Source organism: Sinohyriopsis cumingii, chromosome 8 (assembly GCF_028554795.1).
Source record: "Sinohyriopsis cumingii isolate HCF-2022 chromosome 8, ASM2855479v2, whole genome shotgun sequence".
NCBI classification, from domain to species: Eukaryota; Metazoa; Mollusca; class Bivalvia; order Unionida; family Unionidae; genus Sinohyriopsis; species Sinohyriopsis cumingii.
In genome coordinates, this window is record NC_142968.1 from 92386721 (window position 1) to 92406150 (window position 19430).

A 19430-nucleotide genomic window follows, 5' to 3' on the forward strand; every position below is an offset into this window, starting at 1 on the left:
ATATTATTTTTATTGGTGAAGGTCGTTACCTGTATGATTATCGGCTGTTCAAATTAATTGTTTAAAACCAGGCTGCTTGAGAGAAAAATAAATTTCTCGGCACGAGTTTAATGACCTTGCTTGCCACTTTAGTTAATTGAAAGCTTTTTTCAAACATTAATTACTTTTATGGAACTATTGGCGATAGCTCCATCCAATATATTGTTTTATTGAATTGGAAAATATAATATTGACTGACGCATGGAAAAAGCCAAATAGCTACATTTCAAAGCCCAATATAACACTATATGTGCCCAAACAAAATGTCTGAAATTGTTTTCTTACTTTCATACTGTTATCTTAATATATATATATATATATATATAAATATATATATATATATATATATATATATATATATATATATATATATATATATATATATATATATATATATATATATATATAAGTTGAACAGGATGTTTGGCTATAATGTCATGAAATTAGTACTTTGTCATGATGAGATATTATAGTGAGTCAGTAATCGAGGTATATATAATAAGTTAACGACTCTAATGCGTCAAGTACACGAAATTTGACCATCAGATTCAACCGAATCAGTAGGCCATACTTTCTTATTACGGAAGTGTGGAAATAAGATGCCACCCCTCACCTGTTTTCGTGATTGTATATAAGATGGTACATATAATTTATAGAAGGTAGATTATTGAGTACATATTTTTAGACAGGTGTAATCAGTATGATTTCACTCTCATTGCATGTATCAGATTCTAGCTGTTTGTAGGGACAGTTGGCCAGAACATTAGTCCCAGCATTTTAGGTATTTGATACTAGAACCTGTCAGCAGGTTCCGTTCTGTTGTTTATCTTCCCATGGCTAAAACTGAGCCTGGACCAGTTCTTGCCCTTGGATAAGGCACAAATCATACATTAATTAAAATCCCTTATCTCTAACCTTACTAAAACAAGAGCAGAGTTGGAGGGTAGGCAGTTATGCAGCTGGGGTTGGTACTGTAAGCAACACTGGTTTTGGTTTTTGTGAACATTTGAACTTTATTTACATAATGTTTCTGTAACTTTACTTAGAGTTTGTGTGTACTTTGAACCAGATTGTAACACTAGGTATATGTCTTTTATAGACCACATCAACCATCTTTTGACCCAAGAGACGCCTCTAGAGTTCCTTTCGAACTATATCTGAACATATTTGATCAAATTAAGATTCAATTGCATATCAAATCCCGATTTATACACATTTTTTCTTGTAGTAAATACGAGTTATTCCAATGGATAATTCCAATCCAATCGAGCCTCTAATGTTTTGAACTCAAATTGACAACTAATTTTACTGGATGATCAACATAGTTTTTGTCTTCTTCAATCAATTACTGCACCAACACTTACATCAGTTTCATCGACAGATATTTATAATAATTGGTTATAATTGATAGCTATCTTAAGACCTATCATTATGACAAAATGTGGGAACTTTTGTAACTGATGCTGTTATTTCAAATTTCAAATAGGTCAAGGTCAAATCAATACATTTTTCGGGTCGAACATACTCCAGTCTGTTAATATTTTGGAGACTTACGAAACATTCATGTTGGAAGGTTCTAGATCACTTATTTGGATGTGATTCTACCAAGCCTATCCCAATTAAAATGTAAGGGACATATGATCGTCTCAGTCATTTCTATTGTCAGGTACATAGCCTTTCTCTGAGAAGGCTTATTCAGGTGATAACAGTGCCAAGAGTATGGCTTTGTTAATGCTCCTATCGTTTATGTCAGTTTGGTCTTAGTTTCAGGACCCGGGATATTGGACATATGTTCACTTATTCTTGGGAAACGAATTAGGTGGCTACAGGTTCATGGGTTACCCTCTAGTAAATGACAAGCCTTGTTTTGGATCAAAAGCTGCATCTTTTTTATCTGATATTTACAGACGAACACTTAGTAAAAAGCAAATTATATACATAATTGGAAGTTTAGAGTGACGGTGTCCTCCGCTTGATGATGACTTCACTTTGTTATGTTTCTCCTGAAAACTAATCTTCCTAAATTCTAATAATAAAATGTTTGAAAAGAGAGAAAAATCTGATAAGTGGCGAAGAAAGAATTTAATAAACTGGCTCAGTTTCTCAGATATGAATTCAACAGGATAGGTCACGTCGTTAGCTTAACGATACAGACAATACTGTTTTTTATATCTTTGCAACATGGGATGGGTACCCTAATCTTCACACAGAAACATTCCCTAGTTTATATAAGAAAATCATGATTCCAACCTTTCTCTAGGGTAAGCGAACTTTAAGTGTGCCTGAAATAGGCGATCTACATGAGCCGAAAAACTTGCAAGACTTGATGGTCAAAATAATCCAGAAAATCCCTGAACAGCGAGGTTATATATGTTGGGGCTGATATGAATAAAAACCGAAACTGATCGTTGTGAACATGCCTTCCCACCTAAACTGCACTCCGGCCTATCAAAAAATCTATATGTTTATTTTGATAACATTAAACCTGTGCAGCTTTATGTCCCATATGTTTTTAATTTATTACAGAATTATGAGCTTACAGATTCAAACTCCAACTTTATTAATCAATCACTGTCAAAACAGTTGGTCAAGATGATTAGACTGTTTGGCTTAACATCCTCAATAAACGTCATGAATGCCTAGATTTCGTCACAAATTCGCCCTTTGACTCTACTGCAATGCGAAGAATAATTATGAACCCAAATTAAGAAATTGCATTACATTCCTATGGGCATTTAATCTAGGTCATTACGTTACTCTTGAACTTCATGAAAAAATCACTTTTCACACACAAATATCCGCGTAAACAGTTGGTCAACATGACGATGCTTGAAAGGTAAGAGACTGCTTGGCAGGACACTCAATTAAACATGATACTTTTTAGATTTTTACATTTTTAAGCAAAACATATATTCTTCCCTTTTTCATAAATGCGTAGAATAATTATAAACGCACCTTCACCAGGTTTAAAGCAATGTCATGATATTACTCACAGTCATAAAGCGCTAGTATTGAAGTCCTTAAGCTAGTTTTGGTCCCATCATATATAAGCATTGACAACAACTTTCACTGGTATGTGTTTGACAAGTTTGGACTTGTACTATATATATATATATATATATATATATATATATATATATATATATATATATATATATATATATATATATTCCAAGAATAATCTTCTGCGCCGTTCTAAAGACTGCAATGAGAATGATTTTAAATCTGTTCATCAGAGCATGTTTCGTGATGTAAAAAGTTGAATATATGTTCTACATCAATATTGACTAACTCTGACATTGATTTTCTGTATAAAACTAAATGGAATAGTAAGAGGGGTCTGGACGGGGTAGTGAATGGTAAGATGAGAGGGGAGATGGCAAGAGAGGAGGGAGGGGGTAGTGAATAGCAAGAGAGGAGGGAGGGGGTAGTGAATACTAAGAGATGAGGGGAGGGGGTAGTGAATATTAAGAGGAGAGGGGAAAGGGTAGTGAATAGTAAGAGGAGAGGGGTGGGCGTAGTGAATAGTAAGAGGTGAGGGGAGGGGTAGTGAATAGTTAGAGGAGAGGGGAGGGGTAATGAATAGTAAGAGAAGAGGGGAGGTGGTAGTGAACAGTAAGAGGAGAGGGGAGTGGTAGTGAATGGTAATAGGAGAGGGGAGGAGAGGGGCCAGTGAATAGTAAGAGGAATGGGGAGGGAGAGGGATTAGTGAATAGTAAGAGGAGAGGGGAGGGAGTAGTGAATAGTAAGAGGAGAGGGGAGGGAATAGTGAATAGTAAGAGGAGAGGGGAGAGGTAGTGAAGAAGTTAGAGGGGTGGGTAGGGGTAGTGAATAGTAATTGGAGATGGGAGGGATAATTGAATAGTAAGAAGGGAGGGGTAGTGAATAGTAAGAGGAGAGGGGAGGGAGTAGTGAATAGCAAGATGAGAGGGGATGGGGTAGTGCCATTAGTACCATAGTGTCAATCAGTTAAATACGGAAAGGTTTGTGAGTGACAGTGACAGAACTTTCCAATTCTGTATTTTTGCACCAATGTTTTGCTTGAGGAAGGACATAATTTACTGTTAATTATTTCTCCGGTTGTTATGTTCATAAGTACCTTTCAAATATATGTTATTATGTTAAGTTGAACATTTAATGTTTAAAATCTTACCCATCATAAAATGGCATGCACCTATTTGTGTGGCTTTATGCAAATGATGCACCAAGTAATCATGTGAAAGCATCATTCACATCACACTCCTACTGGACCGGGACATAATGTATCTAATCTTTACTGTTCTTCTTGACAAATCAAGTTAACCTTTCAACAGCTACTTTTGAAGAAAACTCGTACTATCATAAGAAAAGAACCACATGACAGAGCCTTGAAATCTGTCGTGCTACGACCTCGTAGACTTCACGCTGAAATATGCCTTTCTTTGCTGTAATTTGTACATTGTGGTCGGCTCCGGTCTTCAAGATATACTTGAAATTGTATGTGGCAGCAACACACGTTAAATGGAACAGCACTGAAAAGGTCACTTTCTAGTGGATGGTGCATTGAATATTCATTTGGAATTAATTTATAAGTTACCAACAACTCGGAAGTTTATAGAGGTGTCTGAAGAGGATAATTGTAAATATTTTGTTACAGGAGAAGTGGAAATCAACGCATTGATGTATGAAACAAAAACTATATATGCACGTGGAATACAACGCAGTGATACCACGCAAGATGTTCAAGCACTCCGTGCTTTTACAAGCATGTTGTAGATTACAGATAAAATGCAGTAGAACAAGCCTGTAGTACATGGACAACATTGAAATTGCAAAGAGTTTCCTAAGAGTAGCAAATATCTGCCAACTGTAATATCCACTGGTCTTCCATGACGCCGATGCTCTCTTATTTTGCTACAGTAGGGCATAATCTGTTAGGAAGGAGAGTTCATGTCTGTCGTCATGGACTGACAAATCTTCAAAATAATCAACCAGGTATATAGCAAGCCTAGATGAAAGGACACCATGCAGTGCAACATAGTGCGAAATTCTGCAGAGGCCTTTTCACTGACATAAGTTAGCTGATGCGTAACCTTATCACCACCGAAGGACTTTCCAGGGGTTGAATTATCCAATGTCATAGGCTCGTCTGAGTCAGCTCAGGGACAGCTTGCACTGCAATCAACCATGCCATACAAGAGTCTGCAGGTTCAGTCTTCTAAACCAGTGATCTGTATTGATGCAACATCTGATGCAAGGAAGAGAAGAGAGTGTCAGAGAGACAGAGGCGGACAGGCAGACAGACAGAAAGAGAGGCAGAGAGATCATAAGGTCTTGGATGCAAGAAACACAAGTCATTCAGTTCTTGAAGATCTGTCTCTCCACAGCATACCCCCAGAAGTGGTGGTACAACCTGGTCACTGCAGCAGCCTTTGTATTGAATATATTAGATGGTATGAAAAGTTAGACCGTATGCAAACATTCCTTCAAGTTTTAATTCAACAGGTAATCACTCAAGGTAGCAAGATCACAGATCAAGTTGATCATGAAGGCCTGAAGGCCACATTGACCCTGAACTTCTCTTTGAGAGATAGGCATTAGCTGGTATAAAACAAAACATAGATATGAAAGAACGATCTAAGTATAAACTTTGCAGCACTCCTGTTATCTCGGATGTGCTGAGACATCGGATGTGTTCAGTCAGGAAAAAGTACTTGCTTATGCATTGTGGGAAAAAGTATTAGATTGTCAAAACACAACAGATTCATTTCTCTTTCACTGTATGTTTGAGTTGCGAAAGCTTTACTGAATTGCTTGCGTTGGATAAAGCTTTTAACAAGCAGTTTGTGCGTACATCACGTACACTAAGTGAAGAAACGTATGGGAGATGTTCAGTGGTGTTTCATGGTTATAAAATGGTTGAATAAGTGAAAGATTTGACACATGAGAAGATTAGTAACACAGGCACAAATATATCGATATATTGTGATGCCCTGTAAACAGGAATGTGTTTATGATACACAGAACAATGTTTCATATACAATTTTGGTAGAATTCTTGAAAAACTGGTTGTGACAGATGCAGTCGGTTTTATGGTGCAGATTGCAGCTTCTCCAGCCACGGCAAGATATGTAATATGATGACACTTTCATACTTGCACTCTTTGTTATCGTGACAGCATAGAAGGCAGAGAAATAATATTTTAACCAGAAACCAAGCATCGTAAGCTAGACTTCGTTACGCACGGTAACCTCCAAAACTCTTCATTTACCCTCTGCTTGGTTGTGATACGTTCTTCCAACTGCAGGGAACTGAACTGTTTGGTATGATGGACTCACGAAGATCGGGTAGCTAGATGAGTAATGCAGATATCTTTAGAACTCCAGCTCGGCTGATAATTATGTGCTTTGGGCTGGAAAAAAACTTTGATTATTGTTTTCAATTAATTGATAAAGCATTTGTCTAATTGAGATCACTTTTTAAGTATATTCCCTTAACAGATCATTATATTGATATAAACTAACGGTTATGCGCTGTTACAACCTGATTAAAAATTATTACAAACATTATAGAAGGTTTGAACTTCTCGGAATCTATTTCTTTTTGTTATTAGTATATTCAACATTAGCTGTTATTTTGGCTTCATTCAGATCACAAGGCGCTAAACTTATTTCCAATTACATTTTAATGTTAAAAGTAACTTGAAATCAAAGCATAAGTGACCATGGTAGAGATTTCTGCAACTAATTCATATGTACATGACTTTCATAATGCAAATTATAATAAACATTTTCAATACTTCAGCCAAATATTTTTCCTGTACTTTTAATATATGTTGTGGGGACTGCATTCCATAAAAGTAATTTGCATTGCAATTACATTTTATGTTACAAAAGAAATGAGACGCTATACCTTGACTAATATATACGTTAAGCAAAGTAACAATCAATAACAGATGCTAAAACTCGTTAGAATTTCTCTAGAAATGCGACTGACTTAAAAACAAAGCATCTTTTTCAGAGTCTGTTTCCTCCAGCATTTTGCATCAAATCAGATTTTAGCAAACTTGTGTACTCGTTTTACATACAAAATCATTATACAATTTTGAAAATGTAGTTTCACACTGACGTTTCCTTTCGAGAATGGAATATTTTTCCCAAAAGAATCTTTCATTCCAATGTTGACACTGTCAAAATACGACTTACTGACAGGCAGATAGTGAGGATATACAAATCCACAGTGAACGCGATAGGTGATTTCCCCTTCCTCGTTATCAACAATGGCAGAGTCCGTTTTAAAAGAAATAACCGTCGTAATTGAGCGGTTACTCGCCTCCAAATTCGAATAAAACTTCAATCCTTCGTTCATTTCCACAGGATGCCGAAACTTCTTGTAAAATCGGAAGTTTTTACCGATTCACTTTGAATTCAGAGCTATTTTGCTGTGTCCACCCAAAATATCAAACATACTGGGGGAACAAGTGATGGACAACGTTTTGTCATCAGAAAAGATCATCTGCAGGGGAAGAGCAATTTTATGGTACTCGATCACTACGCTGTGTTTAGTTTTGTCCAGGACTTTGAGTGAGAAACTAAAAACAGCAGTTAGCTTTTGGACCAGATATTGAGCCCACACCATTTTTCATCGATGGTTACAGTCACTCAGTAAAGTTAAGTTAAATTTGTACAGTAAAATTAGTTATTGATGATTCGATAGTCCTGCTTTCCGAGCAAGACACTCGATATAAAAAAATGACTTTCCAAACAATATTTCAAAAGAGGTATGTTCCTGTTGCTTTGGTGTTTACTGGCGTTGGTCGCAAGGCTACCGATGTTAATGCAAGTATAATATTTCAAATAAAGATTGAGGAAAAGGTAATCAATGCATTGCTAAATAAAATGGTCCACAAATGCTTGTCTTTTTTTTTTTTGTTTTTGCAAACTCAAATTGACAATGATGGTTCCGACGATACTAATTACTAATTATAACAACGATTTTATTTTGTAAAATCATCAACATTGCAGAACGTTATTTTTTATTAGGTTCATGTGGAATATATGTTTTGATGGGCAAAGTTAATGCCAGATCTCATAACCCAAATGGATGTCTAAAATTAGACCAGTTCTTTCACAAACTCTTTAATTTAGGTGCTGATTGTGAAAAGTTTTTCAATGTTACCACGCAAAGTTCTCGATGAACATAAATTGCCTAAGACACGAGTATCACCGGACCGGGAAGTCTATAACACTGGAAAAATTGTAAGAAATAATGTAATTTCAAAACACATCTTCCACGTCACGGGCTACCACATGGTTGTAAACAATTACAGAGTTGGATTTCTACTATAATTTTTTCAGAAAATTCATCATTAGGACTTGTGACTACTTCTAGAATTAGTTGGGATCAGACACGTCCCTTCCTTATCGTGGGGTGCGTTCTTAGGGTGTGCATCAGATGGTACGATTGGTTGTAATCTTCTATCAGACGAGGAAAGTCGATGTATCTGAGCGTGTGCTGATGTGTAAAATGTTTGCACATGTGTTCTTATAAGGTGCGTTGAAAACTTTCCATGATGTTTCGGGAATTCCCGTTGGTGAAACAATGGATGTCTCATTTCTTCAATTGTTTTTTGATAGATTAATTATGTTTGCCATCAGAGAGAGAGGCGAATACATTACTTCAACACAAATTTTTAAAATGGTGCTAAATCGGAGCTCGTTTTAGAAGTCAAAGAAACGACCCAAGCAAGACTTCAATGACACATAACGATTATATGTAACAGCGACTGTACGTGGCCAAATGAGAGACTTCGGTTTGCCATTGATGTTCGTTACCCTCTACTTTAGTTTAACGTCTAGACATTTTTCCTCGAACTGGTCTGTGTAACGTGTTGTTATAACTATCGTAGCACACATTTACGTTTGGTTTTGGGGCCGCCATACGCATTTAGAGCTTTCCTGCAACCCGCAGGATGGGCAGGATTGTGGTAAATGCTAGATGAATGGCTCCCCATGAAGATGATCTTCAATAAGTCACCCACTGTTCACCAATGAGACTTATCGTCTCGTTGGGATTCAAGACTGCATTGCGTGAAGAGTGGTATTTTAGGATATTGGAAGCAATAGGGTAACGTTTTTGTTGCTTTAATCACTTCCGTCTTCCCTTTCTTCTGTTGTACTTCTGCCGAAGGAGTCGACATCATCGTTTTGACGCCAGCTTTTATTTCTTCTCTTTGGGAAGTGGGGAAGGAGACAACATCAGCAACATCGAGGTGGGGAGCAAGCCGTTATGACGACGGAATGATTAGTCCAAACGACATTGAGTAGTATCACGGCAGAAACAAAGTGTCATTGCGGAAAGGTGTGTAAGAACGCTAGATGGGTTAGACTCAATCAGTTGAAGATGTTATCCGGGCTACGTGGTAGGCAATATCAATGCACAGTTATCTATTGAGTCGATGAAGGCATCAAGTCAGGGTTCCATCCACAGTTTTACACACTGAAAACGCGTTCTTGGAGATTGCTCTTCAACATATTATCTCCAGAGGATGGACGTCTGCATCTATTCTGCAAGAGATTTACAGACAGGAATTGGATACAAACTTGGATGGAGAGATATGTTGACATTCCCAGACAAGTGTGAAAACCAGGAGGTCATTTCAGAAGAAGGTGTGCAATGAGAGACTAAGGTACTGAAAAACCTCAGAAACCAGCAATAAGAGGAAGATAAAAATAAAATAGAATGGAAGAAGGTGACTTAAGCAGTTGGCAGCAACATGACGACCATCTGTTCACGAATCTTGGAACACCTTTACAGGGCAGAATTTAGAGAAAACTGCTAACCTCTCACAACGTTTGGTTATGCAGTTGGGACAGATGGATGTATCAAAGGTCGTATAGGGTAAAAGAAGGGGAATCAGTGAAATAAACATTTATGAAATTCGTAGATAATGTTTGGGTTTTCTAAATCCGAACAAATCACCAAAAGGTTTCATTTTGTTTTCGCCTACTCTGTTTCTGGCATTTTGGATCCATGCGTCTTCCTTTGCGCACAACTAATGTAACCAACACTAGTTTTGGAAAAGTGTCGATAGTTGATGAACTTGAACGTTTGACAGCATATGTTAGCGAGCATGAATTTGTCGCGCAACAACGGCGTAAAATGTTCACATCAAATCGGCGATATACAGTTGATCCTGTAAGTCAAAGGAGTTTTGGACCCAACGCTGACGGTTTCTCGTTATTCGATGTGCATATAGTCGGGGTCGTAATATTGAGCGTCATGCAAATGAGGAACGACAGCTTGTTGACTGGGTTTGGTATTGAAAAATGGGGAATTGGCCCTTTGATTATTCTGTCATTCATATGTTTAAGGCTTTCGACTCATGGGTGATCATTATACAGTAAGGACAATCAGGCAAGATATGTTATTGGATACACTAATTGGAAGCCCGATTAAACGATCAAGAAATTTTGGAATGTGAATGCTGGACTCTTGTATACATTCGAATTGAATGAAAGACAGGCACTTTTCCGTTGCCCTAGAGTCAAGCGGTTTTGTTCGTAGCTCGTAGGAATGACAAAGGCTCTCTATCAAGAGCAGCGAATTCGTTTACATGCGCGATCAATTACCAAACCATTTTAGTCTTATTAAAACTTATATCATTAATATCGATGGAAGCCCGGGTGAAGGTACTCACTGGTTTGAATACGCTATTGATCCGTGTAGTGTTGTTTATTTTGATTCGTGTGGATTGGCACCACCAAAGTATACAATATATTAATGGATTTTCTAGTAACATACGGATCAAGTATTCAACATTCCCAACATTGATATTAACAGATCCACAGGTCCAGAAGCCCTTTCTTTAATTAATGCTACGTGAAGGTCATGAGAATCGCTGTATCACTTCGTACACAAATGCTCCAGTGGACTGCATAGCTGTCCCACAGTATAACCGTCCGACAACAAACTATCCAGGGATAACCTTCCGTCCTTTTAAACAGGTTATGCGTTTGTAATGGTAGATACTTACGGAAGATCTCTCGCTAGAGCTTTAAAACCTGGCCCCGGCAATAAATGCGACTAGAGATGAGCTTACTGATCTTATGAAACGTAACAGAAAAGTTCATGGCGACAATTTTTCTTGAATATGTTCAACGCTCGTGTGTTGAATAGGTCTCTGGAGTGATTACAAGTATATTTTATCAGTTTATAAAAGAAAATTGGTCGCATCCAAGCATGGATATTATCTTGACAGTGTTCTCAAAGCTGGTGAATGTTCTCCGCATTTTAAGCCATTTGGCTATCCGACGCACGAAATGACTTGAGTTGTGGTAAATGGCTCACTGCCGGTGGATTTTCATGAAAATCCTATCGATTTCACTGGAACTGAGATTGATTGATTTGCGTTTGATATATGAATGTTCATCCGGTTCTTACTGCTTGGTTTGGTCGCCAGAACATGAGAACTGCGCAAAGAATAAATGGACTTCACTAGTACTGTTTAGATATATACTTGATAAAAAATATATTGTCATTAAACGAGGCGCTACTTTCATGCAGGCTACTAAAGGAAGGCTGATTACCAAAATAGGAAGATAAAAAGGAGGAGAAATCATTTGCAAAAGCACATGGGCCGAAACATCATTGGTAAATTTATACATGGAGCCTGAACGTAGCGTTGTTGTACAATATTGATTAAAGGTAAAATATAACATGTGAATATTCAAAATGGAACTAAGTTAGGTATTGTTGTCAGATATGCTAGTGATTCACAGTAGTTTACTCATTTGAGATCTTTGATATCTCAAGAAACCTTTTATTGATAATCAACCGATTCTCTTAATGACGCCACAAATTCATTGTATAACAACTGGTTAAATATAAAGCGTTTAGATTGACTTTGAGTGCAGATGAGAAAGCTGCCTGGGGAGAGTGGTGGATTGAATATGAACAGATCCTTAAGTATTCAGAATCTGTTTGGTAGTTTTTACTAACCGATTTGAGAGATAAAAAGACAGGTTTTAAGTCTCATACTTACCATACTTTCTTTCGATCGGGTGGCGACAACTGGACTCCAGAAAGAATGGATGAGAAACAAATTCCTAAGAGCATCGTTCATGTCCGGTGGCCTAGTGGTTAGAAAGACAGCCTCGGGTGAGTCATACCAAAGACTTATAAAAATGGTACTAGCAACTGCCTCGCTAGGCGCTCAGCATTAAGAGGTTAGTGTTAGGACTGGTTGGTCTGGTGTTGGGATAATGTGACTGGGTGGGACATGTCTGCGGCATGATGCCCCAGTACCAGACATCACTATAAACTACCACACAGCAGACATCGTAGCGATATGACTGAAAGTTTGTAAAGCTACGTTACAAATTAAAATATCACACACACACACACACACACATCTGGGGTGAAGAATCTACTGTACCTAAATATACTTGAAAAAATATTTCTTGATCGTATATCGACAAAATCTACGGCGATTATCATGTGCGGCGATGATTTCCAACCGCCCCTATGCACACGAGAATCGCCACACGACTGGCTACAAGAATATGTCAGTTATTACAAGGAAATACTATAGGACCAAAGGGCCACCGAAAAACCATTGAAAAGCTTAAAAGTAAGGATGAGACTTATGATTCAATGTAGGATGATGCGCAGTGTGATTCTAGAGACTGTGATTGGTGGTTTCTGGGATTTGTGGGATAGTGTATCCAGAAAAAAATAGCTAGCGATTGACTCCGGTCCAAACTACTTGAGTTTCACAGAGAAACCTTTCTAGATCTGCCAGTCCCATTTTGTTTTCGCCCAAAGGATGCTCGTAAACAAAATACCGGAGTCCATGGGAGAACATGTTCCTGTTACTGTTCATGTTGTCGATGAAGCTTTAACACATCCTTTATGATGTACTCATGGATATGCAATAATAATTCATTCATCAAATGGACAAACACTCAGAGATGCCAATATTTTAATTGTCGAAGATAGTGTCATATGGTCAAATTTAGGGTATTTGGCAATTTCTAGAGTAACAAGAATTTCTCAACATTCAGGATGGCTGTATAAACCATATCTTCCACAGTATGTGTGGAAGGTAATCAACCTCAGAGACTGGCAAGGAAAAAAACTAGCTGGTTATCAGCCAAATGACCACCAAAAAAAAAGAAATAAATAACCGCGAATTTGATCATGATCCTGAACTCATCATGGAGTTTTTGAAACAACGACAAAACAATAATTTCGCGCTTTGTAACACAGTACTATTATGGCATTATTCCCTTAATGACCCACCCGAATTTATGGACAGAATGGACCATACACGCGCAAATGACATGCTGACCTTCCTTAAATGCAACAGGCCGTAGGGGCGATAGTGCCTTGATTTGCTAGTGAATTCATGCTGGTGGTATTTGTGTATCTATAGCAATTACTTTTACCTGCTGAGGAGTCAGACGAATCTTGTCTGTGTATTGCAGGCATACCCGTAGATCTTATGACACAGGAAATTTCATGTATGGTTACAATCTAAATACGATCATGTGGTCTTGTGTTTTAGTACCTTCAAGTTTACGGTCTCTATAAATAACTGACCGTCAAGATTCCGAGTGATGTGAGGAAAGTCTCGGATCTCAGTATATATGTCTTTCTAGGCGATAGCATTGATGGGTTTCATAGAAATGTCACACGTAACTTTCGCTGTTTAACGCGGCTATTACACTTGGTAATCTTGCAACCTATTTGTAAGACTGAGTATCAGTGCCTAAAAGTACTTCTTGAGTATACTGATATCCAAACAATTGCTCAGCAAGTGTTCTACGATTTCTTGATCACGATCTATAGCGGTGTGTCCACGTCTGATTTTTACATTATGCATACGCATTAGCAATGATACTGCACCACGAAATTCTTTACCAGGATCAACGTGTAGCAACTTTGACCATTACAAAAGTCCATGCCGATACATTCGTTCAAACGCGGTTGCAACTTCAGTTGCTGTTTAAGTTGATAATGGTTATGCTTTTTGTATCTACTCGCAACGTCCACGACCGTCAACGCGTAAAAGTGTCATGGAGTAAAACAAAATTTTTGCCTGATGAACTTCGTTTACCACCTTTTGGCGTCATGCCAGACTCCTTAGGCGATTCGTGAATCGCTGAAGACATAAATTTGTATTTTTATTCAGCATTTCACACAGTTTCATTTAAGAGCCCGTCGACGGTTATTGTTTCTTATCCACTTCTGTCAGTGATTTTCTTGGATCGAACGAAATATACGTTCATGATTATACATTCAATCTTAAATGACATGAACTGGATTGCCTTTTCATCGACAAGAAAAGAAGAACCAGTCAAACATCAGCCATTATATTCATATCATTATCATTGGTCCGTCTGGGTCTGGGTCAGTTGTTACTTGACCTGATATTGAGATGGCAAAAATAAGATAAAATTTATTTAGTGACCCCATCTGCAGACCACCAGCGATATTATGATATCGTCAAAGAATTCAATGAAACTTCATAGGATTGCCTGGAATGCTAGCGTTCAGCAAAAGCAGGTGCTGTTGAAATCATCACTAATATCGATGGTTACTCCTCCATCGATGTTATTGATGGTTGTATTAATCTTGTGGTTACGACTATATCATGTTCGACAAAAAGTCAAGCATAACTATTTTTACTAGGAACGCATACAAACACAGATGACATTTAAGCGATACACTCAAATCCCAAACGTGATCAGATTTAACTGTAATCTTTCGTTATCTTTAACGGCGTTGATACAAATAAACTGCGAAATATTCATCAGACTTTGTTCCCCCGGTGTTACATATATCTGATTTAATTCATATTTATTTTTATTTTAATTGTTTGTCAGTTTTAAAATTTGTATTCTATTATATGCTATTATAATGAAATTTTATTCACCGGAGATGATATTTTTCTAGAAAATTAGTTTACCTGAATCATTCTTTCGTGAACAGCAGGTATTGATCGAAATCTTGATCTTGTTTCAGAAAATTTAGCAACCTTCGTAAACAAGTTCTATTTTATTTTAAAATAATTAATTTTCATCAGGGTCATTTTTGGTGTACGTGACATAAACACGATCACGTGATCCCCCTTTCGATTTCGCAATTCTTTTTCTCCATTACTACACATTTCTTAGGTTTAATAGAGATGCTTTGAGAGAGATTTCTCAGTTTTGGGCTTTTTACACTGATGTCAAGTTACTTTATTGTAGCCAGATTTTGAGTTATAACTTTCTTCAGATCAGTTGGATTTCAAAACCATTAATTCTTTTTTCTCTCGAAATTTTTTGAGGAGTGCTCACACAGAAATTTTGGAAAAACATTGCGTACAAATTTATTTTGGATTTCCAACACCGGAGTACCATTATTTTTATTTTTACAAAGAACTGTAGATAACCACAGTACTGACTACAGTATACGTCATCGTCATCCATCTTGGATTTTCCATCAGGATTCGAATTTGAAATTATTAGATCATTTGTTACTAGAACTTTTGCAAAATAATTCGTGGATTATTCTTAGATTATTTTTGGATTTGAATCTTGAAACCGTAACTTCTTCACCTTTTTATTTTTTCTAGAATTTTTCCAGTAAAATAAATTATTTATTACATTTTAAAAAGCTTGTTGTTTTCACTCTTTTTGTGGTACTGTTTATTCGAGCCTAAACACGTAACACCCGGTCATGTGATCATGTGTCAGTTTCAAAAGTTATTTTCACATCGCCGTATTACACTTAATTAACACGATCCAATAACACGATTGGTCTCAAGAAAATCTTTGGTTGAGTAATCTGCCAATGTCGCTGCTACGTTTCTTAAAACACCAGGACCCAGAAGGTTCGGTTTATAAAATGGTTGAGTAACCGTTTTTGGAAACATTTTTCGCAAGCACTTTCCTGATCTTGTTATAAGCATTATTTAGGCTAACCATATAAAAAGTTGTCTGCACAACCTCCTCCTCAGCCTCCTTTGCCTTGTATCGCAATTTTATTATAAACCTTATTTTGACAAAATAAGATCTTGAATGTTTGGTCTGTTCAGCCTCCTTGCTGCTAAGGTTCTCTCAAACGGTCAATTTGGAAGATTCAACACAACTTACCATTCTGGTCAAAGATGTGGCACAGCACACTGCTGCTACGATACGAAATTTAGTGAATCTTTCAAATGTTCATAGAAGACACGTGAATAGTCCTCACGAGATAAAAGTTAAAATCCTTCCGCAAGGAGAAAGAACATTGATTTCCAGAATGCCAACGAAGAAAGATACAACGGATAAAAGAGATTCATGTCAAGATTTTGTCATCATTGTCAAAATAAAGGTCATCGGTCGTAAGAGTGCCTAGCAAAGTAAAAAACAAACGAAGGAAGTAAGAGAAGGAAGAGGAGAAGCCAGATGCAGAACACATTCCTGTCAAAAAATAGACATTCCTGTCACAAAAAAAACTAGACCTTCCTGTCAAGAAACCTAGGCCACGGGAAGAAACAGAAGAATCCAAGTCATTGAAAATATTCAAATGGAGAGATAAACAGTAACAGAACAAGAAAATAGACTTTCATGATCTGTTGTGAAATACTTATTGTGATTTCAAAAACGAAAATACACCAAAAAGTAAGCATAAGGGCTTGTTTTTCTCTTGATTTGTTTATACTTTGAATAAAATCACCCACACACGCCAATAACTTAATCATGGGAAACAAGAATTGGATAGAGTGTATTGATTGTTGGAAAGATGTGAGATTTCATTTATTCCTTTAATCTCTATGCTAGAAAGGCCGTGACGTTGAAACGTGTATGAAATTTACGTACAAGACAGAGCAGGTGTGTTACGAATCACTGGATTTATCCAAGTAACATCAATCACACCTTTATCTATGTCTCATTTTGTGATAACGGGAACATTTTATAAAGTAGAAATGTCTTCGAGCAATGGAAGGCCATGACTTTAGATTTGAAACTTGGAGAGACTTAACTTTACATGTACCACGAGAGTAATTCATATCTTGACCTCTGCCATTTTTCAGTACACACATGTCTGCAACATTGCCAGAAATCTTCACTTCATGGAAACCCAAAAATTCACTAGTTTGAAGAAAAATGACGGTGTATCTCATCTCTTTACCTATGAGGGTGTGCGTATGTCAAAATGACTATTTGAGAAATTTACTGAAGTCTCAAAATGAAACATTTAATTACAGCAATATGTTTTTCATTAATACGCTCTAAAGGCCCGCGACTACACGTACAAGCAACCATAAACTATTGAATGCATTCAATGTTCTTTCAAAATGTATATTCTTGTTTCAGTTGGTGATTTGATGAGTTTGCTTTACATATCATGAATTGTGCTTGTATCCATGGTTCTGTTGTAAACAAAGTCTTATTAAAACAACACACAAATTATAAATATCAGGCATCAATTTATATTGTTTTCTCAAATTTAAAGTGGTTTTTAATAATAGCCAAAACGCCCAGTGTGTTCTACTGGACCAACCTGTATATATAACTTAAAATAATATTTATTAAAAGGTGCATTAGACAATAATGTTCTTACTCATATAGTCTTTTTTCAGTAAGTTTTACAAAGAAGGTTACCAGGTGGAAAAAAAAACTCTTTAAAACTTCCAATCAGCGAAAGAAAAAGACACCTTTACGAGGTACCTTGCATTAGCAAATGTATAAACTTAGTGATCTGGAAAGTAAACCTTGAGAGGGTTGTGCAATTAAAGTGTATTCATTTTCATTCATGGCCCCAAAACAATAAAACAGGATAAACTGGTTGTAAATATGCATTAGAAAATTAACCCCATTCACTAACTCTATGCATACATGTACTCACATAGAACATTTAAAACCGTGTACTTCACTTCTGGAATTACAGAATTTCGTAGCTATTGAGAAGGTTTTGATTCAGTTAAAATAGATATGTTGTGTTTTTTGTTAATTGTTATATCATTATTCTTTGTGTTGATATACAATACTATACAGATTACAACAGAAATAAAATTGTATAGATGATCGATTTATTCAACCAAAGTGACTTGAAAAGTGCAAATCTTCTTGAAATACACAGCATGGTTAATACAAACATTCATTCCTATTAAACGTACACATGAGAGAGAGAGAGAGAGAGAGAGAGAGAGAGAGAGAGAAGATTCGTATGCGTATTATGAAACGAAGATATTGCTCTATTTTGTCAAAAAGTGAATAGTCGTTGCCAATAACGCGAGTTTCCTGCCAGAAACTCTCAAATCCAACCAAATGGTATAATCTCCAGAGTGGTAGTTTAGTCCGAAGCGTGTATGTCGTACTAAAGCCTATTTGCAGGACAATCAGTCAATCAATAAATGCATCAGTCAGTCAATAACAACAATATATATATATTCAAATAATAATGCAATTGCCGTAAAAGAACAGTCGTAGATGAAACCATTTTGAAGGTTACAGTTACTTAATTCTAGTACGTATTATGAAACACCCGTATCTAACAATGTATTTCTTTTCGGTTTTTGTTCTCTTTGACAAAGGTATTTAAATAATTATTCTGTATGAGATTGTTTAGTCAAATCAAGACGTGCTATATAATACAGTTCATGCTAAACTACTTTTTCAATATTCGAAAAATATCAGTTTTCTGCATCTTTGTCTAACAGCGCTGGATTACTTTCCCATAATTAAACGTTTACTTCTAAATTTTACTTCTATAACTTATAAAACTTCCTGATATTCATGCAGAATGTTGGTGTCGGTTTAGATTTCAGATCTTGTTAGTTACACTACAATGGGTGCACTATATTTTGGTATTTCACTAAAAACTAAAAGGAAAAGGAAACAAAGGTGCAAATTAACCAACTGTATAAAAGACTGGGAGCGAGAGCATGTCTGAGGCACGATGCCTTAGTGCTAGACATCACTATAAACGGTCACACTGCAGACATCGTAGCGATATGAAAGTAAAGTCCATCGAGAAGGAAGGGGCATTTATTAAAAGGAAAACTGTTATCTGAACATACATGTATATAATTCTACAGGAAAATTAAGACCAAGATTTTTGTAAGAACTATTAGTAGGGACAGTGTCTATTTACCAATGCTTGAAAAGCGTTCTGTCAACGCTAAAGTAAAACTATCTTTCTACATGCACATTTTTAAAGGAAAATGGATACTGTTAGAAATGATACGTGTTTCACTTTTGCAGATAACTGTGACATTTAGTAAGTATATAAATATACGGGTCGAATTTAGGAGCCGCAGTGGCTCACTGGTTTACTTTCCGGAGTCAGTGCCCTAGTGTGTCCCCGGGCAAAGCGCTTTACCGTCGGTACTAAATAACTTACTTAGCTTTGTGTGTGTGTGATTAGGATTTTTAACG